The 26,929-nt window shown below is 41.3% G+C and overlaps 1 protein-coding gene across 4 annotated transcripts in view; it reads left to right on the top strand.

Moving 5' to 3' along the window:
- Dis3l2 (DIS3 like 3'-5' exoribonuclease 2) overlaps positions 1 to 26,929 on the top strand; it is a 350,417-nt gene that overhangs the window by 232,746 nt on the left and 90,742 nt on the right. The window lies entirely within an intron of this gene.

Raw genomic sequence — 26,929 nt, forward strand, 5'->3', positions numbered from 1 at the left:
CACCTTTGCACCAGGGGGTCAGAGCCTTCTATGTGCTTGCATTCCAGAGAGACAGTTGACATCTGTGCATTTGGCGAGGCAGCAGCAAAAGGAAGAAACCAGGGAAGTCTTGGGAAAGGCCGAGGTAGTCAGTCAAGCATTTTTATGGTGGCACTTCCACAGTTGGCCATTGGGACAGCTGGTTCTGCCAGGATCATTTATCCAGGGAGATGAAAAGCAAATGGGCAAGCCCAGTTTGGATTGGAATGGTGTTGGCTAAGTTCAGGTTCCATTAGTTACCAGTTCGTGTCAGTTCCTACTTAGAAGAAAATATTTACTGTTTTAAAAAGCAAATAATGTTTTCTGGACATATTTATATAATCTGTGTTTGTTTAAATAAAATACTGTATAAAAGGCATGCTTTTCTTTGGTCTCACAGAAATCATCTGAATGGCTATTATGTGAAAAATCACCTCTATGGACAGACAGAGCCTTCCAGTGCTCACACTTCCTTTCGTATAGTTGCAGGGTATACTCAGGTCTTTCCTATCAGGTGCAAGATACAAACAACCAATTGCGTAGAGTGTTAAAATTAACTGAAAGGAGGAGAAAGTGTATCCCCACCTCCCTTCCAAAGCAGAGCTTCTACCATGCCTCTGTTCTGGGATTCTTCCCTTTAGCCCCAAACATACCGAAGGGGAAGGAGCACTCTCCAGCAATGTGGATTCTTTCACTTTGCTTAAGAAAATATTTAATTAAAAAGTGGTATTGTAATGATATCCCAGAATCTAAAGACAGTAAATCCCAGTTCAGTATTTTATGATTGTAACAGATTGCTTGCAACACACCTCATGGATGACCTCACATTAGTCTGGGAATACCACAGTTGTAAGCTCACCCTCTGGTTTCTTAATAACTCTTGTGGCATTCACTTTATTGAATATCCAGATTGCATTTGAACTTGTTACTTTAAAGGCAACCTGTTCTGTCATAAAACTGTGTGACTCTTAGGAAATCCTCCCCTAAAACAATCAGAAATACTGTTATCTCTCTGAGGTTTTCCATTTGTTAGTCCTGAAAATGCTCCCCAGTGTCCTGCAGCACAAGTACAGTGTCTCACGTGAAAATCTTTCTAAACAAGAGCGATCACTTATCTTCTGAATCACAAGATCTCAGCTAAGGAACTGTGAGTCCATTCGCCATGTCATAAAGTCTTCCTGCCTCTGTGAGGTCTGGGCTGGATGGCTCCCTGTGGCTTGCAAGTTCTCCTAGAAAAGTCCATTTTTACTGGAAGAATTGGGATCTGGATAATATGACCCATTCTGCTCAGTCACTGCTTTTTCATAAGTGTCAAAGACCAAACTGTCAGGTAGATGAGTCCTTTAGCAAACTGTCAAGCGGGGCCTTTAGCTTCAGTTGTTTCTGGAACCCCACAATTCTACAGCATCTTGTTTTATAATTTGAATTCTCTAATGTTTGCTCTGTCATTGAACATGGCAGGCCTTAGAAGTGAATGAGCAGGAGAGGGGAACAGCCACTAATGAACTTCGGCTTCTTTTTGGAGTGATGAAAGAGTTCTGGAATCACATGGCTGATAGTTGCAGTTTTGTGAAAATGTTTTCACAGTTTGTGAAAAATGACAGAGAAAAGATGAATGAATGAAGAGTGAATGAATGAATGAATGAATAAGAAAAATAAGTGAAGAAATCTAAATCTACTTATTTTTGGTGCTTTATGAAAATTAGAATTTAGATTTTATCCATGACTAAGCAGGGATCTAAACAGAATATCCACCTGGGTACCTATAGTCACATCCTTTTTGTCTTCTCCTGGTTCCTTTTATCTCTAAACCCAAGTGCTCAGCTACCTACCTGCCCCCAACCCATTTGACTCATTGCAAGAAGGGCCTTCCTCCCACCTTGGTAAAAGATGAGGAAATGGATGTCTTTGATCAAGCCTGCATACCTCCAAAGACTACAGTGTTGCTCTTCTTTCAAGGTATCTCTCTCCTACGGAAGCTTTCTGACTGCCCAGCTGTCTTAATTTATTTTCCTATTACTGTGATAAAATTCCCTGACAAAAGCAACTCAGAGGAGAAAGGGTTTATTTCAGTTTATAGCTCAAGGGCAAAGTGCATCATGGAGGCTATCGGGGCAGCAGGAGCTGAAGGCAGGTGGTCACATCACAACTACAGTCAGGAAACAAAAGGCAATGAGTGTTTGTGCTTAGCTAACCTCCTTTTTTATACAGTTGAGGATGCAAACCCAAAGAATGATACTGTCCACTTAAGTGTGTGTCTTCCCAGCTTAATTAACTTCATCAATACTGTTCCTTCAAAGGCTTGTCCAGAGACTAAATAATCCTTCATGGTATCTGGAGGTTGTCTACTTGGGTCTTAAGATAGAACTATTCCCAATCTTCTGAGAAACTGATAAGTTGATTTCCAGAGTGGTTGTACAAGTTTGCAACTCCCACCAGGTCTACAACCTCACTAGTATGTGCTGTCCTGTGAGGTTTTTTATCTTAGCCATTCTGATGGGTATAAGGTAGAATCTCAGAGTTGTTTTGATTTCTATTTTCCTGATAACTAAAGATTTTGAACATTTCTTTAGGTGCTTCTTGGTTATTTGAGATTCCTCTGTTGAGAATTCTCTGTTTTGCTATGTACCTCATTTTTAATTGGGTTATCTTGATTGTTGGTGTCTGTCTTGAGTTCTTTATATATTTTGAATATTAGCCTTGTCAGATATAGGCTTAGGAAAGATCTTTTCCAAATCTGTAGGCTGTCATTTTATCCTAATGATGGTGTCCTTTGACTTACAGAAGCTTTGAGGTTTCATGAGGTCCCATTTATTAACTCTTGTCCTTAGTGCTTGAGCCATTAGAGTTCTGTTCAGGAAATTGTCTCCTGTACCAATGAGTTAAAAGCTATTCCCTATTTTCTCTTCTATTAGATTTAGTGTATCTGGCTTTATTTTTTCTATTTTTTATTGTTTATTTTATTTATTTACATTTCAAATGTTATCCCCCTTCCCTGTTTCCCCTCCACAAGCCCCCTATCCCCTCCTCCCTCCTCCCTGCTTCTTTGAGGGTGCTCCTCAAGCCTCCAGAGGACCAAGGGGCTCCCCTCCCAGTGATGCCAGATAAGGCAGTCCTGTGCTACATATCCAGCTGGGGCCATGGGTACCCACTATGTACTCTTAGGTTGGTGGTTTAGTCCCTGGGAGCTTTGTGGGGTTCTGATTGGTTGATATTATTATTCTTCCTATGGGGTTGCAAACCCCTTCAGCTCCTACAGTCCTGGCCCTAACTTCTCCATTGGGGTCCACACGCTCAGTCCAACGTTTGTTTGTGTACATCTGTGTCTGTATTGGTCCAGCTCTGGCAGAGCCTCTTAGGGGCTAGCTATATGGGGCTCCTGTCAGTAAGCACTTCTTGGCATCAGCAATGGTGTTTGGATTTGGTGTCAGCAGATGGGATGGATCCCTAGGTGGGGCAGTCTCTGGATGGCCTTTCCTTCAGTTTCTGCTCTACTCTTTGTCCCTGCATTTCCTTTTGACAGGAGGAATTTTAGATTAATATCTTTGAGTTGGGTGGGTGGACCCATCCCTTAACTGGGGGCCATACCTATCCACTGGACATGGTCTCTACAGGTTCTATCTCCCCTTTGTTGGGTATTTTGACTGAAGTCCTCCCTGTTGGGTCCTGGGAACCTCTTTGGTCTCTGGCATCTGGGACTTTCTAGTGACTACCCCCTGTGTCCCTCCCCAATGCTACACATCTACTTTCAAATTCCTGACCCTCTAACTTCTCCCCAATTTCCTCCCATATTGGAACTGGCTCCCTTTCTTCCTCCCCTTCCTCTTTCCCTCCAGATGTCTCTCTCCCTCAACTTCCCAGAGATTATTCTCTTTCCCCTACTGAGTACTACCGTAGCATCTTCACTTTGTTATGATCTTCTTTCTTCTTGAGTTTCATATGGTCTGTGAGTTGTATTGTGCCTCTTTTTGGCTAATATCCACTTATCTATGATTACATACCATGTGTCTTCTTTTGTGACTGGGTTACCTCACTCAAGATGATATTTTCAAGTTCTATCCATTTGCCTCCATTGTGTAAATTACCACATTTTCTATATCCATTCCTCTGTTAAAGGACATCAGGGTTCCTTCCAGCTTCTGGCTATTATAAATAAGGCTGCTATGACCATAGTAGAGCATGTTTCTTGTTGTATGTTGGAGCATCTTTTGGTTATATGCTCAGGAGTGGTATAGCTGGGTCCTCAGGTAGTGCAATGTCCAATTTTCTAAGGAACCTCCAGGCTGATTTCCAGAGTGGTTGTACCAGCTTGCAATCCCACCAACAATGGAGGAGTGTTCCTCTTTCAACACATCCTTGCCAGTATCTGTTGTCACCTGAGTTTCTTATCTTAGCCATTCTGACTGATGTGAAGTGGAATCTCAGGGTTATTTTGATTTGAATTTCCCTGATGTCTAAGGATGTTGAACATTTCTTTAGGTGCTTCTCAGCCATTCAATATTCCTCAGTTAAGAATTCTTTGTTTAACTCTGTTGCCCCTTTTTTAATAGGGTTATTTGATTCTCTGGAAACTTCTAACTTCTTGAAGAAACTACTTGGGTTCTTTGTATATTTTGAGAATTAGCCCTCTGTCAGATGTAGGGTTTCCCAATCTGTGGATTGCCATTTTGTCCCTTTTGACAGTGTCCTTTGCCTTACAGAAGCTTTTCAATTTTGTGAGATTCCATTTGTCAATTCTTGATCTTAGAGCATAAGCCATTGGTGTTCAGGAAAATTTCCCCTGTACTAATGTGTTCAAGGTCCTTTCCCACTTTCTCTTCTACTAGATTCATTGTATCTGGTTTTATGTGGAAGTCCTTGATCTACTTGGACTTGAACTTTGTACAAGGAGCTAAGAATGGGTCAATTTGCATTGTTCTACATGCTGACCGCCAGTTGAACCTGCACCATTAGTTGAAAATGCTATCTTTTTTCCACTGGATGGTTTTGGCTCCTTTGTCAAAGATCAAGTGACCATGGGTGTATGTGTTCATTTCTGGGTCTTAAATTCTATTCCAGGGATCTACCTGTCTGTCTCTGTTCCAATATTTTATGGTTTTATATCACTATTCCTCTGTAGTATAACTTGAGGTCAGGGATGGTGATTCCCCCAGAAGTTCTTTTAATGTTGAGAATGTTTTTTGATATCCTGGGTTTTTGTTATTCCAGATAAATTTGAGAATTGTTCTTTCTATCTGTGAAGAATTGAGTTGGAATTTTAATGGGGATTGCATTGAGTCTGTAGATTTTTAGGTAAGATGGCCATTTTCACTATGTTAATCCTGCCGAGAATGGGAGATCATTCTATCTTCTGAAGTCTTCTTCAATTTCTTTCTTCAGAGACTTGAAGTTCTTGTCATACAGATCTTTCACTTCTTGGTTAGAGTCACACTGGGGTATTTTATGTTATTTGTGACTATTGTGAGGGGTGTCGTTTCTCTAATTTGTTTCTCAGCCTGTTTATCCTTTGAATAGAGGAAGGCTACTAATTTATTTGAGTTAGTTTTATATCCAGCCACTTTGCTGAAGTTTTTTATCACCTGTATGGGCTCTCTGGTAGAATTTCTGGAGTTGCTTATGTATACTATCATATCATCTGCAAATAGTAATATCTTGACTTTTTCCACCCCAATTTATATCCTTTTGATCTTTTGTTGTCTAATTACTCTGGCTAGAACTTCAAGTACTATACTGAATAGATAGGGAGAGAGGAGTGGGCATCCTTGTATTGACCCTGTTTTTTTGGGCTTGCTTCAAGTTTCTCTCCATTTAGTTTGATGTTGGCTACTGGTTTGCTGTATATTGCTTTTACTATGTTTAGGTATAGACCTTGAAATCCTATTCTCTCCAAGACTTTTAGCAAGAAAGAGTGTTGTATTTTGTCAAAAGCTTTTTCAGTATCTAATGATATGATCATGTGGGTATTTTTTCTTTGAGTTTATTTATATAGTGGATTACATTGATGGATTTCCATATATTGAACCATCCCTGCATTCCTGGGATAAAGCCTGCTTTGATCATGGTGAATGATCATTCTGATGTGTTCTTGGATTCAGTTTGCAAGAATTTTATTGAGTATTTTTGCATTGATATTCATGAGGGAAATTGATCTGAAGTTCTCTTTGTTGGGTCTGTGTATGACTTAGGTATTAGTTTAACTGTGGTTTCATAAAATGTTTTAGGTAGTGTTCCTTCTGTTTCTATTTTATGATATACTTTGAGAAGTATTGGTATTTGGTCTTCTTTGAAGGTCTGATAGAATTCTGCACTAAACCCATCTGGTCCTTGGGATTTTTTGGTTGGGAGGCTTTTAATGACTGCTTCTATTTCCTTAGGGATTATGGGACTGTTTAGATGGTTTATCTGATCCTGATTTAACTGTGGTACTTGGTATCTGTCTAGAAAATCATCCATTTTATCTAGTTTTTCAAGTTTTGTTAAGTATAGGCTTTTGTAGTAAGATCTGTTAATTTTTTAAATTTTTTCAGTTGTTTCTGTTGTTATGTCTCCATTTTCGTTTCTGATTTTGTTAATTTGGATACTGTCTCTGTGCGCTCTGGTTAGTCTGGCTAAGGGTTTATCCATCTTGTTGATTTTCTCAAAGAATCAGTTCCTACTTTTGTTGGTTCTTTGTATAGTTCTTTTTGAGAATTGTTCTTTCAAGATCTGTGAAGAACTGTGGGAGGTAGGGGTTGTTGGGGGTATGACATCAATGGGGGAGCTTATCCTCAAAAGAGAAGGGGAAGGTGGGATAGGGGAGGACTTGTATTAGAGGTACTGGGAAGAGAGGAAGGGCTAAAGTGAATGAATGAATGAACGAACAAACAAACAAACAAACAAATCCAGGAATTACATTGGCTACCTTTTCTTCTCAGGACTGTTGCTGGGGTCCCTTCAGTAACCATTCCTCCCTCATTTCTGCCCATTATCTTTCCTGTGCTGTACTTAAAAGGACCAGAGCATGTCACTTTTCTTAGAAAATCTGCTTGTGTCTACAGACCAAGTCCTACCAAAGCCCTGTAAGGCTAGTCCTCTACTTACCCCTTTCTAACACACACACACGCGCACACACACACACACACACACACACACACACACACGAGTGCATATACACTCACACATGCATGTATACATACTCACATGCCCACACACACAAGCAAGATAAAATTCTGCAGGTATCTTTCCTCCAGGCAGAATGAATTATTTTTACTTGATCACAATAGCCTGTTTCCTTCATGTTTCTAACAACAATAAATACGATTACTTCTGATTTAATGCCCCTTTTTTCTTGTTTCCCAGGGCAGAGTGTTCTTTGGACAAATGTACATCTCAAGTATCATGAACTTTAGAAATATGAACTGTAAAGCTGTTCAGGGTTGCTAGACCTCACTAGGCAGTCTTAAAGTATTGCCCTTCTTTTTGCTGTTGTTTTTGTTTGTCTTGTTGTTTTTTTAACTTGCCTTCTTCATTCTTCTGTCTTTATCCATAAGTTTGTGGTTACTTGTAGGCTTATATCCTGATCTATAAGACTCCTTTACTTTCTACCCTAAACTAAATGTTTCTTTGGAATTGTCTCATCCCCATTTTTTAAGTCCTGTGTAATGTCTTAGTGATATTGACAGGCACACTGAAGTCTTTCTTATGATTGTTCTGTCTCTTTTTCTAGCATGGTAGATTTTGTACACCTCATCTCCAGAGTTTTCTTACGTGAGTCACTGGATGCCCTAAATGCTTTTCTCTCTTCATGCCTATAGCCTTCCCAGAGACCCACAGCATGTCTTTCATTTTGTGCATCTGTTTCTGCCTGTATCTTTGCCATTTCCAACTAAGGAAGGGCTAACTTAAGTCTATTATAGGCACAGAACTTACCTTACTCCTCATGAATGTCTTGAAGCTTGGTTATATATCATGGTATTTTTCCCCCTTGGTAAATATCCCATGTATACCTGAGGAACACATGTTCTCTTCACTGTTGAGAAGTGTTGACAGTAAAGACTGTGTTTCCGAGTGCTCTTGTGTCCTCACTGCTTTGTGTCATCCATGCCTGTGTTAGCTTGTCTGCACTGTGATGGGTGAGTGCCAGAGAGAAACAAAGGTTCACCTGCCCCTGCTCTAGAGGCCTCAGTGCAAAGGCAGGAGTGCGAGCAGAAAGCAGTAGTCACCTCTCCTCCTGCAGTGGCTCTTCATCTCCCCTGTCTGCTTTACAGTTGTTAGAGATACTCCACTACCTGTTTGCGTTTGAATTGTGTGTCTTTGTCCATCCTTCCTTCTTTTTAAACTATGTTGGATTTATGAGGAAATTGTGGGCAGTCAAGGGTTTGAGTGTCACTCCCCTGCAGCAACATTTCTTTACATTTTAAAGTGAGTTGTTTTATGTTGTTTTGTTTATTATCCCTAATGCTGTTGGCCAATTAGAGGAGGACCTGGAAGGAGATCCAGGTGCTGAGGCGATCTTTGGGCAAATTTAAAAGCCTTCTCATTTGATAGCATAATTGTTTATAAAATCTTGTTAATACAAGACTTTCCTTTTGTTTGACTACTTTCACAATATGAAGTGAGCTAAAGTTACCAACATCAAGCAAAACAAAATTTCTTTAGTGTACAGGTGTGTCAAAGATTTCTCTACTTGTACTTTCCTATAGCTTTTAAGATATAAATTTGAGACTTAAAATTTAAAAAGAAAAAAAAAAGACGTTCTGGGGGCTGTAGAGTTGGCTCAGAGTAAAGAGTATGCTGGCCTTCCAAGGACCCAGGCTCAGTTCCCAGCAGCTTTGCCAGGGGGCTTACCCAGGCTTAACTTCAGCTCCAGAAGGGCTGCTTGGCACAGGCTCTGTGCACACCATTTATACATGCCACAGACAGACATGCACATGTGCACATGATCTTGAAAACAGAGAGTCTTTTTTTAAAAGATTTATTTATTTATTTCATGTATGCGAGTACCCTGTAGCTGTCAGACACACCAGAAGAGGGCATCAGATCCCCATTACAGATGGTTGTGAGCCACCATGTGGTTGCTGGGAATTGAACTCAGGACCTCTGGAAGAGCAGTCAGTGCTCTTAACCACTGAGCCATCTCTCCAGCCGCCCAGAGAGTCTTTTCTAAAGGATCTTATTTTAAAAAATAGTTACCATAAAAGCTTTTACAAATCATACATATACAAGAAAAAATATAGATGCTTTTGGAAATATATTTAAGATAAAAGTACATGTGATACACACACATTTACTTTGCTTATTCTTTGGGGATAATGATGAATGCCATTCTTACAGTGTACCAGCCTGGTAGCTCGACCTTGGCTACATCAAATGGGTTTTAATGCAGTAAGCATTCCTGCATATGAAGACTCACTAAATCATGATCACAAATGACCAATTCAAGAAAATATAATAATGCTAAACACATTCACCAATAATTTGTTTCAAAATATATAAAACAAAACTTAACAGAAATACAAAGATGAGTTGATTTTTATTGTTATGGGTTAATTTTATATACCTTTCTCAGGAAATGATACTATAAACAGACCAGAAGTTCAGTAAAATTACAGAAAATATAAGCCACATAGCTACTATCTGCTCTAATAAGGTTATCTAATGCAGCATTTACATCTAGAAAATGCAAAGTATGCTTCTTAAATATAAGATGCAGTTATTATTTTCTGCACAAAGTAAAGTGATCTTTAAATCTTTTAAAAATAACTATGAAAGTGGTATTCTGGAAAATAAAATACAAATGGGAAATTTAACCATTAGCTTCGTCCTTTTTAGTTTATGAAGACTTTGCACTTAGTCCAAGACAAAAAGTCCTTGCAGTGTCACTAAACTGAGACCTGAAACATACTAATGTAAACCTCTCTCATGGTCCAGCCTCCTCTGCTAGGAATTTGGCTAATGTCATCTTAACAATGAATAGCACTATGTCTCAGATCCTAAGACACACTACTCACTAGCGGGGACCCCGGCCACACCGATTGTGTTGGAAGAAGCTGACAGTTCTGCCAGCCTCAGATGACCCTTGTGCCCAACCGTTAGAAGCAAAGGCTTTGCTCTGCTGTCTGACTTCACACATATTATAATAAATGAATGTCTGTCTCATCTTTCTACAGGAAATGGTTGCTTATTTGTAAATATTTAGAAAATCACTAGGAATCCATTTCATGAGTTTATTTTCTGAACACCTTGAATAGGAACTGACTACACAAGAAACTCCTTTAAATTTGATCTCCAAATTCATTTAACAGATTGGAGTCTTGAGATCTTTTGCAAAAGAAGAAATGGAAACCCTAATCCTGGGACATTGTAATTATAAAAATAAGATATGCAGACATATGAAAAAATTGCTCACAGAAGGCACAAATGATAAAAAGATAATTTTAAAGATAGAAACAGTTGATACCCTTCTTTGTTTTGTGAGTACTGCAACAACTAAGATAAAGATTTGAACCTGAATTCATTGTCTACTCTGTGATTAGAAATTTAAAGAACATAATTTATCCTGATATATTTTTCAAGCCATTAGTCGAGATATAATTTCAAAAGATTACAGCCCCTATCAAAGCAATAGCATCTTGCCAGCTTTCACCTCCCTGTTTAGTAAACTGAGGGTTGCATCAACTGGCATAGACGACGTAGTTAATGCTCTTACTATATGTTCTTGTGGAGAACTGTGTTCTCCCTTTCATCCCAAAGCTCTGCTGCAGAAAACTGGCTGTAGTCAGGATGCACACACTTTGGGTCTTTTTTTCCAGTATTGGGGCCACCAGAATACAGTCAGTGGCCTGGACAGTGGCTCAGCATGCGTGGCAGCTCTGTCAAAAGCTGCTGGTGCACACATTATTGTTCTTCACCACACAGGACATACTTGTAGATACTGATTTAAAAAAATTAAACCATTAAACATCTCAAACATTGGTATTATACAATCAGATGCCTAGGCCATAATTCAATTACTAATTGCAAAAAGTACCTTAAGAAAATTTTATCAGGGTTGGGGGTAGGAGCAGTGTGAGGGGGGGTGGGAGGAGAGGAGGCTGTGATTGAGATGTAAGTGAATAATTTAATTAATTAATAGAAAAAAGAAAAATTCATCAATAACAACAAAAATAGATTTGGAAATATGTTTCTTATTATACAGTTGCCCAATTAACAGAGATTAAGGTTAGCCATAACTTGATTCCTTCTCTTCTTCCACTCAAAGATCAATCAGATGGAAGGCACAACAGGGACACTTAGTGTGGTCCTCTAATGTGCCCTGACGAGAGTGATTGTCCCAGCTCACCTTGGCTGTTTAGTCCATCACAGCTTTCTACACAGAGTACCAAATGTGTCCTTCTTTAGGCTTTGGGGTTTCTACTTGTCCTACTTTTCTGAAACTGTACAAGAGCCACTTAACTCTGGAATGTGCCTGCGCTGTCTTGGTTCCCTACAAGTGAGCACGGGGTTGTTTAGAAGCTGCTACTACAAGAGACCACATCACAAAAGGGAAGAGCATTTCTTTAACAGAAGAAACCTTGATACCTGAAAACCATCTGGGAGAAAGTGAGCAGAAAGCTGGTCCCCGTGTACCTGTTCCCTATGGACACACTCTTCTGCTTGCTGACTTCAGCTGCTGACAGTGCTTCTTTCTTAGCACTTTGCTTCAAGGCTGGTCTTATAACCTTTGCTCAGTGCTTCAAGCACAACTGGAAATGGTTAAACATGTCAATGGCTTGCTGTTCCTTGCATCAAATCTAGGTCCACTTGAACCTCTATCTGCTCCCACACCGTGAGCACCCACACCTTGACTATCTTCCCCTTAAGAGTCTAGACCTAACAGCATCTAAAAATACCTTAGGTACTGCTTGTGAGAAGTCTGTCTCAGGACTTGACTCCTCCTGGGAAGAGTATCACTAGGGAGGCTCATTCCTTTTGGAGAAGAATGCTACTGGGCCTGTGCCTGCTCTACAAATCACAATAAATGAATTGTCTTGTTAGCTCCTGCCTTGGCAGTGTCAAAGAAGCAGGTCACCTGGTTGCGCTCTGTGGTAAAACGCTGGGTCTACAGCATTCTCTGCTACATCAGCTGCTTGAAAGAAACTACATTCCCTTGTGCTCCTACCACCATGAACAGTATCCTTTGCCCTCTCAAAAGCTCCGATGACATGGGATAAAAAGATGGCCCAGCACCAGAGGAAGGGGAAGCCCTTGGTCCTGCAAGACTGAACCCCCAGTGAACAGGATTGTTGGGGAGAGGGCAGTAATTAGGGGAGGATGGAGAGGGGACCAACCATATAGAAGGGGAGGGGGAGGGGCTAAGGGATTTTGGCCCGGAAACCAGGAAAGGGAATAACAATTGAAACGTAAATAAGAAATAATACCCAATTTAATAAAGATGGAGGAAAAAAATAGAAAGTTAAAAAAATTACAAAGAAAATGTAGAGCTAGGGTATGTATAAACCTAGCAATATACAATAAATATTTGCAGCATAAAAGTTACATAATGGTGATAAACTACCAAATACTGCAATGAATAAAGATAAATGCAGTTTTTATATATTTTAAGATTCTGCCTTTTACAAAGGACATCTTATCCCTATAATTGTACCTTTAATTTTTTAAAAATTTCTATCAAAATCTATGCAAGGTTTTTATGAGCAGATATATTTACTCTAAAGTTTATATGGAAAGGCATAGACTCTGCAATAAATTTTCAAAGGCATAAGAATATTCCGTTATTTTAAAACAATGTATAAGCATGGCAAATTATATGAATGAAATATTTTCTACATTCACAATACTGTGGGTAGAAGACATGTCTCAATGGTTATTACCCTTTTCTCTCTCTCAAAATACCCAAGATTGTTTCCCAGAACTCATATGAGGTGGCAACATAGCACCAGTCACTGCAGATATAGGTGAACTGACTGATTCAATCCATTGCATTTTTCATCCTTCTTCTGGAAATCCATTTCAGAAAAAGGATAATATTTCTATATTCTTGAGCTAGAACATGTAAGTGGGAAAGTGGGCAGGATGTTGGAGTAGTTGAATGAAGGGAAACTATGATCAGAGTATATTGTATGAGAAACTTTATTTTCATTTATAAAAAGAAAAAAACATTTTGTAAATGAATTTTTATTACACAAAATAAGAAAATAAAAAGACTATATACAGGAAGAAAAAAAAAAAAAAGATGGCCCAGGCTCTTGTAACACAGTTTACAGAATAGAGAGTCAAGCTTTCCGGTTAGTCTTCAGTATCTCAACACTACTGTATGGATGACTTTATACTGCCTATGGGGGTGAGGACGGGAGAGGGGCCCACTGGGGCCAAGTATATGTGTGTCTCAGCCTCTACATTGTCATAGTCTTGTCTAGCAGTTCATCCAATTCAGATTTAAAAGACTTTTTAAAGTTGAATCCACACTGAACATGTATTTTCCTATTGCTTTTATTCTCTAAACAGTACAACCAAATAACTATGTACAAAGCATTTATATTAGGTTTTATAAGTCCCTAGAGATGATTTTAAATGAGGCCATGCACAGATTGTGTACAGATACATCAGTACTTTATGTGTATGTTCAAATACTGGAGTGCTTTATAAATGGGACTTGTGTATCCAGACCCCAGGGAACTGTGAGAATGGACCATATTTTCAGGCCCTTCAGTCAGTGTGGCAGCTTGATGACTGTCTTAGTAGCTGACCATCCCTCTCTGCCGGAGTTGTCTTTTTGTCCTTGACATTTTAGCTATTAGCCTGTCATGATTCTCCCAGATGGGCCATCCAGGCCCTTTGACATTTGTATATTAGGCAGAATGCCTGATTTGCACCCTCCATAATCTCTTAGCCTACAGGATATTCTCCCTGGTCCATCCACTTCCATGAAGTGAATCTTAAAAGGCTGTGATTCAATTGGATGCTTGTCTTAAAAACTGAGTACTGTGCTGAGAGGCAGCTCACACCTGGTTAGGAAAGTTTTATCCGTCATCTGTTGAAGATGTGCCACACTCTCTTTACAACGTAGGACCTACACATACTATTTAATCTCACCAGAAACTGTAGAAAGTCTGTTCTTTGTGTTGAAAAGGGCCCCTTATTCATTCTTCAATAGATTTTGGAAGAGAAATTTTCCACTTGAGGGCAATTTTCCGCTCAGATACACTTCTGGACTTTGTCTCTGACATCTTCATGATGCCCTGTGCTTTGAATGCTGTTCCTCCTACGTCCCTTCCATGGGAAGTCATTTCTAATCCCCATTTTGAAACACTGATTTTTTTTTCTCCCCTCTTGAAGTCTCTTATGTCAGAGGGCATTCTGACCTCAGACAAATAACAGGCAACTCAAAGACTCAGTTGCAGACAAACCTTATTTTGCTAGCAGTGCCCTTGATGAATCTGGGAGGAGCAATGGAAAGTTCTGTAGGTCCATCCGCCCAGAAGGAAGCACATGTCTTCTCCATTCATTTGGGGCCCTGGTGATGGAACAACTCTAACTGTCCTTGATGGATGATCTTTTTTAAAAACTTAATTGTACCTTGACTCAAAATATCCAAATAACTGAATAGCCACGCAAGGGCCCTGGCATGAGAGTGGGCTTCTGGGATACATGCCAAATTGCTCCTGTTCTGAGGGAGGCTATAAGTGGAAAGATTAAGTGGAGAGACAGCCCCACCTCTCTACGTCTTATTCCTATGTTCCACTCAAACCATGCTAGCCTGACTTCTGTGGGGTCCAGGCTTTGGAAATTCTCCTCTCTTCATGGATGTCTCAGTGCACCTTGTTAAACCAAGTTTGGACCCTGGCCTGTTCATCTCTTTCCAGCCCTACTGATTGGTTCCAGTTTCCTTGCTCATTAAAGCCAAGATAATCTGGCACCCACTAGTCAGGCATCCTCAAGCATCTGGCACCAAGGTAAACCTGGAAGCCAGTGGGGAGGCCCAGTGACCCAGCACTCCCATCGCACGGTAAGAGACAGTTGCAGTATGCCAAAACGAGCACTGGAAGAGGAGCACAAGAGTGGGCTTCCCACCTTGTCTTCGCCTCTGCTGCCTCTGGAAGTTCAAGCACGTCTGTGATTCCCTGAAATTCTTTCCTCAGCAATAAAATAGTGGTTTAAACTAGACATCATTGCAAGTTTCTACCAGTTGCAAATTGCTGAGTATATTAAAAACTAAATTAAATAAGCCCCCTTTATACCTGTTGTTGCAAAAATATGGTCTAACTTTAACTATGCTAGCAGTAGCATAGTCTACTGATACTCTCTACAAACCACAAGGTGAGCACTGTGCAAGCCTGCAATTCCAGTGCTCGGGGGTGGAGGAAAGGAGAGGCCAACCTGGCCCACCTACACAATCTGTCTACAAACAAACAAACAAACAAACAAAAACAGCAACATGGGTGACCTGTAAGGATACTCACTGCCAAGCCTCTTGATTTGAGTTTAATCCTCAGAACCCACACATGATAGAAGGAATCCACCTCCTGAAAATTGTGTGCCATAGTCTGAGTACAGGAGTGTGCACTCACACAGCAAATAAATTGAGAAAGAACCATTTTTAAAGGAAATAATGATAGCTACTATAACAAAATGAGAAAGATCAGAGTTCCTATTCCAAAGGAAAAGGTTAGCTCTCTGAGCCCAAATTCTCTAATCTCTGAAATAAGAATGATAATATCTAACTCAGAATTAATGGGAAAATTAGATTAAATAATCCCTGGAATCCCTGGCACCTAGAACTGTGCAATACAAAGAGTGAATGTTCGATGAATATAATTAATTAATGTTAACACAAAAGTGGGAAGATTAAACCTAAGAGTTGTACTACAGAAACAAACATCCAGCTGCTGTTCAGAAGCTGGAAAGTAAACAGAGTAGAAAATTCCGAACCACCTAATGTGTGCATGTGTGTGTGCATGTGTATGTATGCATGTGTAGTCATCTAGCTTTCAGCTCACTGTTACTTCAGTGCAGTGGAGAGAAGGTCTGAGAGTGAATAAGTAGTGCTAGACCAAGTGAGGAGCCTGTATAGAAGAAAAGGAGAGTTTGATCCCTGCCTCACATCCTACATAAAAATGAGCCCCATGTAACTCAGATCTACATGGGAAAGGCGAATCACTAACACATCAAGAAGATGACAGAGTAATAATCTCACAGCCTTAGGGGATACAACGATTTATTAAACCGGGCATGAAAAGCATGATCCTTAAAAGATAGATTAGGCCTGGCATGGTAGTTCATGCCTTTAATCCCAGCCCTGGGAGGCCAAGGCAGGCAGATCCCCAGGAAACCCTCTCTCACAAAAAACAAAAAAGAAGAGAAAAGATTTATAAACTGGACTGTCTATGCTGTGATAAAATACCATAGCAAAGGTAACTTATAGAAGAAAGGTTTTATTTTGAGAGAGACAGAGAGAGACAGAGAGAGAGAGAGACAAAGAGAGAGAGAGAGAACAGTTGATATGCTATTTCTGTAGCAGATTTACATCCTTTGCATATATAGATTATGAGTATAATTTTTTTGGTTTTGTCTACTTCTGGGAAGCCAGAAAATGGTTTCTCTTTCATGCAAAGAAATGAATGAATGAATGAATGAATGAATGAATGAATGAGTAAAGTTGAGTAATTAGATTGAAAAAGAGCTATTTAACATTACTAGAAATATCCCCTCCCAAAGAATTCAAGAAGTTAGACTCCAAAGAGCCAAATAACCCTATCAAAAATTGGGGTTCAGAGCTAAACAAAACATTCTCAGCTGAGGATTATCGAATGGCCAAAAGCACCTAAAGAAGTGTTCAACATCCCTAGTCATCAGGGAAATGCAAATCAAAACAACCCTGAGATTCCACCTCACACCAGTCAGAATGGCTAAGATAAAAAACTCAGGTGACAGCAGATGCTGGTGAGGATGTGGAGAAAGAGGAATACTCCTCCATTGTTGGTGGGATTGCAGACTGGTACAACCGCTCTGGAAAACAGTCTGGAGGCTCCTCCAAAAATTGGACATTCCACTCCCTGAGGACCCAGCTATACCTCTCTTGGGCATATACCCAAAAGGTGCCCCAACATACAACAAAGACACATGCACCACTATGTTCATAGCAGCCTTATTTATAATAGCCAGAAGCTGGAAAGAACCCAGATGCCCTTCAACAGAGGAATGGATTAAAAAAATGTGGTTCATCTACACAATGGAGTACTACTCAGCTATCAAAAACAATGACTTCATGAAATTCATAGGCAAATGGAATGAACTAGAAAATATCATCCTGAGTGAGGTTACTCAATCACAGAAAAACACACTTGGTATGCACTCATTGATAAGTGGATATTAGCCCAAAAGCTCGAATTACCCAAGATGCAATCCACAGACCACAGGAAGCTCAAGAAGATGGATGACCAAAATGCAGATGTTCCCACTCCTTCTTAAAAGGGGGAAAAATATTCATAGGAGGGGATATGGAAGCAAAGTTTAGAGCAGTGACTCAAGGAATGGCCATTAAGAGCCTGCCCACATATGCTTATATATATGTGTGTGTGTGTGTGTGTGTGTGTGTGTGTGTGTGTGTGTGTGTGTGTGTGTGTGTGTGTGTGTGTGTGTGTGTATGTATGTATGTATGTATGTATGTATATCTCCAACAAAACTAGATAAGATTGATGAAGCTAAAAAAATGCATGCTAAAGGGGACTGGATATGGATCTCTCCTGAAAGACACATCCAGAGCATGTCCAATACAGAGGTCAATGCTAGCAGCAAACCACTGAACTGAGAATAGGACTCCCTTGGGGGGAGTTAGAGGAAGTATTGAAAGAGTTGAAGGAGCTTGCAACCCCATAAGAATAACAATGCCAACCAACCAGAGCTTCCAGGGACTAAACCACTGTGGAAAGACAATACATGGACTGACCCAGGGCTCCAACTGCATATGTAGCAGAGAATAGCCTTGTTGGGGCACAGGTGGAAGGGGAAGCCCTTGGTCCTGCTAAGGTTGGGTCCCCAGTGCAGGGAAATATGGGGGGACAATAGGGAGATGTATAGGAGGAGTACCCATATGGGGGAGAGGGAGGGGGGACAGGAAACTGGGAAGGGGAATAACGTTTGAAATGTAAGTAAAGAAATATATCTAATAAAAAATTAAAAAATAAATATCCCCTCCCACCAAAGAGAGACAAGCCTTTCCAAGTATTTATCACTAAGATATAAAGTGATAAACTTTTGCCTCTCAGAATTTAAAGTGAGAGACAAAAATTTTAATTTCAGGTGAAAGGAAGATTTAAACTGAATTAATCAGTAGATAATTAAAGTTAACACATAGTATCTATACATTTATTCTTCTAGATGTATAAAATTATATATCTTTTATATTTTTCTTTTAGAAACTATTAGGAGAAAATAGAAATAAAAAATCTACAAAGGGCTGAGTGTGCTGGAGCCTGACTGTAATCCCAGCCTTTGTGAGTCTGAGGTAGGAGGAGCAGGAATTCCAGAGCAGACTTTGCTACACAGCAAGTTGGGGTTGAGGTCAGCTTGAGACCTGGTATATGAAACAACAGCACAAGAAATGGGGTGAAGAGATAAAAGATGGAGGAAGAGAGAAGAGGAAGAATGAAGGAGGGATAAATCATCCTATGAATGGGCGTGAAAATGCTAAAATTCTGTAGTCAAGCCTACACATGGGCGTGCTAAGCTCTGGAGGAAAGCTGTCGGCAGGAATCATACAGTGCTCTGTACACAGTAGTGGAGTAAGACTGGGGCTTTGGGACAGCCATACTTAGACACCTGAGAAACCTTTAAACAGTTGTGGACTGTGGACTCAGAGTTATGTGGCAGCAAGTGGGCACAGAGGCAGTATTTTGTCAGTGAATTTAAAAAGCAATCTTAACCTTAAATGAGAAAGTCATTTATCATGGAAAATTAGAATTTATTTTTAATAAATGTGGACCACAAAGTCAGAAATAATCCTATTTTCCAAGGTTCAAAAGTCATCATTGGGGGCACTGTCATTCTGTTCCAAACTATAACTGTCTTTTGTCTCTTTGGCTTCTCTTTCTTTTAAGTGTAGTTTTGCTTTACTGTATTTTGTCCTCAAATTTTTTTCCTTTCCTTGGCTTTAACCTTGTAATTTTGGGAGGTGACGGAGAGTTTCGAACATGCACAAGAGCCAGCTGACAGAATATTTTAAAATGTGTGTTGCTTCTGCAGTCCTTAAACCATAGCCAGTCTGCCCCATTTCCACCCTAGCCACCCCGCCCCCCGCCCCAGCTCCTGTCGCTTTTACTCTCTAAGTGTGTAACCACCTTCAAGATCCTTCCCCAGCCCTGAGCTTCACTGTCTTGGCTTTGAGGAAGGATCAGATGTGTGTGCTCAGTGCTCTGTCCCAGGCCTGACCGGCTGACCCAGGCTTTCCCCTTCTCACTTTGGAGACGCCTGGAAATCCCCAGACACTGCCTGTGCCAGCCTCACATGTTCAGCTCCTCTTTCTCCTTCCTGTTAATGAAGGAGCCCATTGCTCAAATCATTTGGAAGGAAAAGTGGACCTCACTCCTTCTTCCGTGCTATTCATATGAACTTAAGCTGAGATTCCTGAGAATTAGATTGAACATGACAAAAATTGCCGTGTGGGCAGTTTCATTGAGTACTTGCAGATTGACAGAACCCTTTGCAACAACGAAGGAGAAAGGCTCTTTAAGCTGCCTACCTCCAGAAGGTAAGCTCACTAGTTAAGGTGTTTGTAACTGAAGGTCCTTTTTAACCCTTTGATGGGCAGTAAAGAAAGAAACAAAGAAAAGAAGAAAAGAGCTTTGCACGTGGCAGTATCGTAGCCAATGAGGTTTATCTGAGGCGCGATTATTTGCTGATTGAAAGAAGAAAAGAAAATCTACAAACTCTTCCAGACCTAGCCCTGAGGGGCATCTGAGTGTTCGTGCCAGACAGCACCCTCCTTGTGCACACAGACCTTGCATTGCATTCAGATTTATGTGTCCTGGAATTTTTCATTACTTCAACTCCTTCTAAGTCTAAGAAATAGCCTCAAATCCTCACCACGTCACGGCCATGGAGTGCTGCCATGGCATGCCATCCCGGTGGTCAACTTTTGTGTGAGGAGATTACATAACAGAATACCGCACAGAACTGGAATTCATCAGTTTGAATTGTCCTTCTTACCTAGCAGCTCTGTCAGTGTTTCCACCAAAGTCAGTGTCAGCGGGACTCTGCTTGTCCCAGCTGAAAGAGGAAGTTTACTGTGTGGCCACAAGGTGATATAAGCCCAATTGTTTTTCAGATGTTTAGTCTGTCTCAAAACTTCAGAAGAATCAAGCAAGGCCAGGGCCTGCATCCTGGCTGCATGAGTTACCCAAAGGGAAGCCCTTTCTGTTGCCCCTTTGGTCAGTTTATCATTCCCGAGCTCTCAAACCAGATTTGTCTCTTTCTTCGAGCTTATAGGTTGGAAACACTAGTCATGGGGTCAAGAGGGTAATCCCCGAGAGCAGTGTGTTCCCATCATAGATTGGCTGGTAGCCCATCTAAGTCCAGCATCTGCTGTGTTGCGGAGAAAGGGCGTCTTGTAGGCGATGATGCTTTCATCCTCTGCTTGTGCGTACTGCATAGACGACTTGCCAGACAGCTCATTTCTTTGCCTGGCAACACCATTCTTCAGAGATCAAGACCTTCTTTGGGGTTACTGTTTGCAGTTTAGTATCACCATAAACCCCCACAATAGACACCTGGTATGCAGAATGAGGCCAGCAGCCAAATGAGAATGTGAACCTGGTATACTCGTTAAGGTCTGTTTGTTTCTTTTCATTCTCCAGTGGCTTCCCATCTCAGCTGAAATAAAATCTACATGCTTCATCCTGACCCAGCATGCCTATTGTTAGGCCTGCCTTCTTCACTAGGATCCTACTTCCTATCTTCCCTCCCTTCTTGCCTTCTCTTTGTTTCTTAAGCTCATCAAGCTTGCTCAGCTCCTAGCCCTTTGTTCTGGATATGCCCTGCCAACCATGCATTATTTGACATAGTTCAATCTACCTTGCGGGTTTCGGTGTATTCTTCAGGGAAGCCATCATAACTAAACTGAAACATGCCAAGTCTTCTCTCCCATGTTGTTACTTTACCCGAGGTCTTTTCTACTGTCTTAAGTAGACATCTTAATCTTATCATTTACTTTCTTGCCAGTATTTTCTCTTTGCTAGAACAAAGCTCCATAGAAGAACCCTGCCTGTCCTTCTGTATGAGTAGTCCCAGTCCCTGGAAAATGCTTGACCCGTACATGGTAGGAGCTTTCCTAGCATCTGTCAGATGGTCGAATGAGTGGCGGTGCTTGTCGAGAGCGTATTGGAGAGAGTGTTAGGACTATGATATAATTCACTACGAAGCTATGTGTTGTCTCACCTGAAGGAGAGTAGCTCTAGAAGCCCTGGGCTGTTGGCAGCAGCCACAGCTGTTGCTAGCTTTTGCCCAACCCTATTCTACTCTTCCTCTTAGACAGATTCTTGCCCCTGAGTTATGGACTTGTTCTGAGCAGCCTATAAGCTGGAGCTAGAGCAATCAATAAAAATTCTAGGGAATTGGCTTTGAAAGGGGTGGGGAACGAATACTTGCCGTTTTTATCTGAGGATGAAGTAGACTACACTGGGAAGTCCTGAGACTTTGAAGTCACCTAAAAGATGAAGTCTTGGACTGGATATTCTGTGTGCCAACCACCAAGGGACACTTGACAGCAGCCACTGTTTTAACTTTCCTGCTCATTCATTTGATGTGAAACACAGATCATTAAGCCTTTTCTTTGTCCTTCAAGCTGGTTACAGGGTAGGGACATAACTGATAATGAACATGTGGTAACTGATGTTGGGGGCGGGTAATAAGCTCTAGGAAGGTACCAAACGGGTCCTCAGGAAAGTCCTGCCTGAGAAAACCCTCTCTTACCCTTCCATGGAGTATGAGGGACAAGAGGAGCTGTCAGGAATTAGGTGGGAAAGAGTGCAGCATGCCCACACGAGCCACACACACACACACACACACACACACACACACACACACACACACACACACACACACACACACACACACACACACACACACACACACACACACACACACACACACACACACACACACGGAGGATGGAGCAGGGGAGAGAGGAGGATCTGGAGTTCCAGGCTTGGGAGAGAAAGGTGTGAGAACTTTGTTAGTTTCAAATTAGTTGCCTCGAATTGACAAAATAGCACAAGGAGAAGAGTGGACCATTCAAAGAGGTGGAACTCTGAGGAAGGATGGGCAGGCCTGTATTTCAAAAAGAGCACTATCTTCTGTGTGAACCATAGGTTTATGCAAGGGCATGGAGCAGTGAGAAACTTGGTCTTCCTTAAAGGAAATGATGGTCACTCTAGTGAAGTGGGACTGGGTGGGGAAGAAGTCTGGGCAGATTGGAGAACTTGGGAAAGTAGAGTGCAGTACCTGGTCAGCAGAGGCCTGAACACATCCTGGGTTTCCTCTGATCTGCTCCATGAAGGTGCCTTTGCTGATTTAGTGAATTTGGGGAGGACACAAATCCTCAGTTTACTACAGCAAATACTGTTGTTTTCTGTGAGGTGTGTCCTGTGCCACCAATGTCCTTCTCAGTAGTGGTGCAAGCACACTTAAGTGACCAGGTCTGGAAGGGTCTAGTTTTGCCCTAGCTAAGGAAAGACTGACAATGCCTCCATCTCCCCACCTCTGCCTGGGCAGCCCCCGAGGCTGGCCAAGCCTCTCTCTGCCTCCAGCTAAAGCTGGCTGTCAGCTAGAGATTTTGAATGGAGCTGCTGGGGTTTCCAGGACTTATTCTTCTAATTAAAGAGAACTAGAGTTAATGGCTTAGTGGTTGTTCCATAATCAGGCCCTGCTACAAGTGGTTAAGGAGCTTGGCAGTGAAAACCAAAAGAGCCTTCAGGGACAGGGGTGTGGCTGTGAACAAGGCTAGGAAAAGGACTTCTGCATCCAAAGCTAAGAATGTGGCTTCCCTTGAGTCATGGATGATAGGGAGGTTTTTGAGTTGTGGCCCATTGAGACAGAAAATTAGGCTGTTTCATCTTGTCCTGGAAGTGACCATAGATGGGGGTTGTGGGTGTGGGGGGAATGAGGGGGATAAATGGAACAAAAGCTCAGGAGTCAAGCTGGCTTGGAATTGGGGTTTATCACATCCTGGCTGGGCTATGTTAACCAGTGATTAGCAGCCTCCTCTATCCTCAGGTGATTTATCCTTGCAATCTGTTGGATGTGGTTATTGTCAGTGTTAGATTGTACTCAGACACTCTGGCACAGAGATATATTTTAAAAGTGGTCATTCCTACTTTTCTGAATAGCTTTTGAAGAGAAAGGATTGAACCCAGGGCTTTGTGCATGATGGGCAAATGATATGTCATTGAGATACATCCCCATGCTCGATTAGCAGCTTTGTGAACATCACTGCCAATGTTATATTCATGTAGCTGTTGTAGATTATGAAATACTTTACTATTTTCCATCAGTGAGACTTCATCTCACTCTCACAGGCTTTTGTCCTCTAGCATCAGTGTATCTACTAATTTCATTAGGCCCTGTTCTCCTTAAAAGCTGAATTTCCACGTGTGGATGTCTAATGCTGGCATCAACCAGAGGCTTCATTCTCTGCATCATAGGTTTATTCAAGAAAGCCCTCATTGAGCCTGGAGAGACAGCTCTCCAATTAAGAGCACATGTGTTCTTTTAGGACTCACACAGTCAGGAAGCACACAACTGCTTTATCTCCAGCGCTAGGGATCTGATATCTTCTGGGCTCTGTTCCATATATATATATATATATATATATATATATATATATATATATATATATATATATATATATATATATATCATCTTAAAAAACAAAACAAAACGTGGAGCCCTTGAGAACAGGCCACGTGAACACCTGGAGGATACCCCACCCCTGAGGATAGGACAAGGACCCTGTCAAGAAGTGGTTGCCCCAGCTGGGAAACTGGATTTGCAAAGGTGGTTTCTGAGCCCTGGCTCGAGTCTATTAGTGTTTTACACAAGTCAAGAGGTTCTGATAGTCTCTTTGCTTCTTTCAAAGGAATGTTTGTATTCCTAAGAGCTTTGCAGTCTTTGTAAAAGTAGGACAGGCGTGAATGGCCTTGGGAAAAAGACCATTTCTCTCAGCTTTCACTGCTCTCAGAACTCATGAGGGTCTCCTTTGCCCCACTAGATAGAAAACTGTTTTTTTTTTCTTTATTTTAAGGAATAGTTTTATATTCTTTTAGTAGACATTAAAGAGAGCATTTTATAAACATAGCACTCGTCCTCAGTGTCCTGACAGCAAACGCTAGCATGCTTGACCTTTGAGGTACATTATTTTCTTTCATAGAATTAAAACTTCAGTGCCACTGTCTTAAGAGTTCTGCAAGTTCACATTATGAAAATATATGTAATAAAATATTTATTTAGGGTTTTCATAAAAAGTGTCCAAAGTAGAGAATAAGAGAGTATCTTTTGCTGGGTTGAGAGGCTCTGCAGGGAATTCAGAATGAAATTCAAGTCCCTCAAATATATTTTGGTTGGCCTCCACCATGTTTTATCTCCTGTAATGAACTCTTTGTCAGTTTGTCAACTTTCACTAAGTTCACAAAGTTCATGTATAGTAACACAGAGCCTGGGTTTAAAACTATGGTTTATATCATGATGTAATAGTCGTCTCTCTTCCTTCAGTCAATATTTACTCCAATTTCAAAGGAAGACCTTTTATTTTACCTTCTTCAAGTGTTGGTTTTAAATACTTAAAGTATCAGAATTTAGAAACTGAGCCATCCAAGACTTCTTCTACCTGTGGTCACTTAAAGTGCAGAGAGTGTCAGGCATCATGGGTGGGTCACTGCACCCAGTGACCCAGCAGCATAGCTGCATGCCTACCAGAGTGAGACTACTCAACTTGGAGCCCAGCTGCTTTATCCGAGCTCCCCAGCCAGCCTTTTTCCTGTGGAAGATAAGCCCTTTGTACCACCCCATAGCAGCCATCGGCTGCCTTAGACGTGACTTCTCCTTTGTAAATGCAATAAAGCTGTACAGAAACACCCAAGGAACACTCAGTGGGAGGAGCTCTGTTTGTCAGGACAATGGAAGAATAAGTTCTATCTCTACTTTTTAAAAATCCCTTCTTTTTTGTACCCTTTTTATAAAGCTAAGGTAAGAATTACCTCTAGTGAAGGAGGACCAGGGAAGACGTATAAGCTACAGATGTTCCATACCAGCTATCAGGTGGGCCAGTCAGATGGTTTCATGGCAAAGGCTCCTGTCCCCAGGCCTGGGATCTGAGTTCCACCCTCAAGGTTCATAGGGTGAAAAGAAAAAGAATTGCTTCCTTCAAATTTTCTTCTAACATTCATTCACATGTGCACCATAGCATGCTCACCCCGCCCCATACACCCACACCCATGCATACACATGCATATAAATAAGAATGTCATTTTTTTTAAAGGTAAGAATGTCTGATGTCTTAGGGCTGGTCACACAGGTCATCAAAGGAGCAAATGGTGGTGTGCTAATAAGCTCTTTGATATCAGATGTGACTGTCAGTGAGTCGGAACCGAAAAAGTATTCATTAGCTTAGAAACACCCAAGTAGACAAATGGCCTGGGTTCAACCTTGGCTGGACCCTGAAGGTCAAATGAGGTCACCTTGGACTTTCCCCTATTTCTTAGACTTGTTATTTTTCTGTGTTGGTTTGAGTATTCACACGAATGTGGTTCCTGGCAACTATCCTTCATTTCTGAGTTCACAGGAGAGACCCTCCTGGATAAAGTCCATGTTGGCCCCTAAAAACAAGCTCAGAAAAAAATCTGTTTGGGTCATATGCCTATGCCAAGAACAGTCACTGTTGTTGTAAAATATAAAAAAATTAAAAAAGTATAGGTGTCTGTCACCTCGCTAGGTCCGGCACCAGGGTGCCCTAAGATATCTGCTAGATATCTTGGTGGAAACACATCCCAACTCCTCGGCGGCCCAGAGTCTCCTGCCGCCGCACACTTTCCTACACCCAAACCGTCACATAAAAGAACACACAACACAATAATCTTAGATCCAATTGATAAGATATAATTGCCCACCTAAACATACAAAGCCCAGTACCATCCATCCCTTAAGAACATTTGTAACAACCTGTAAAGGTACAGCGTAGAATCTTAACGTCACCCACCATATTGTCCTGCCATGACTTCTCTCCTTTCTCTCTCTTCCTCCTGTCTCCTTTCTCTTTGTTCCTGTCTCCTCCTCTTCCTTCAAACTTTTCTCCCGCCCATCCTTCCTTCTCATCCAATGACAGGCCTCCTTCTATCTTGTACCTGCCTCACCTGTGACATCATCCCACAAGTCACTGCCAACAGGGATGGGTGCACAGGATAAGACAGTGCATCAGGTGCATGCTCGGTTTAATCACCGTCAACCCTGTGCTTGCATCACCAATGTATCTTTCTTTCTCTAAGCTCAATGCCTATTTTATGAGCATGCTCTTTTTAGATACTGTCCATTTTATGTATTTATATAAATACATAAGTATATCCATGTATGTATTACATATGTGTATAGCAACATGTATGCATATTTATGTTCATATGCCATATCACATTTGAAAGTTAGTTAATATGACATTCAAGGGTAAATCTTAAGTTTATAAACTACTTCTCCTATGGCCCTAATGGACATTCCCACCAAACTGGTTAGTACTACTTTGGTGGCTCTTGGAGGGATTGAACTGTTGGAAGGAAGGAAGGATGGAAGGAAGGGAGGAGGGAAGGAAGGAGGAGGAGGGGAAGGAAGGGAGGAGGGAGGGAGGGAGGGAGGAAGGAGGGAGGAGGGAGGAGGAGGAGGGGAGGGAGGAGGGAGG

This window comes from Rattus rattus, chromosome 4 (genome assembly GCF_011064425.1).
Source record: "Rattus rattus isolate New Zealand chromosome 4, Rrattus_CSIRO_v1, whole genome shotgun sequence".
NCBI classification, from domain to species: Eukaryota; Metazoa; Chordata; class Mammalia; order Rodentia; family Muridae; genus Rattus; species Rattus rattus.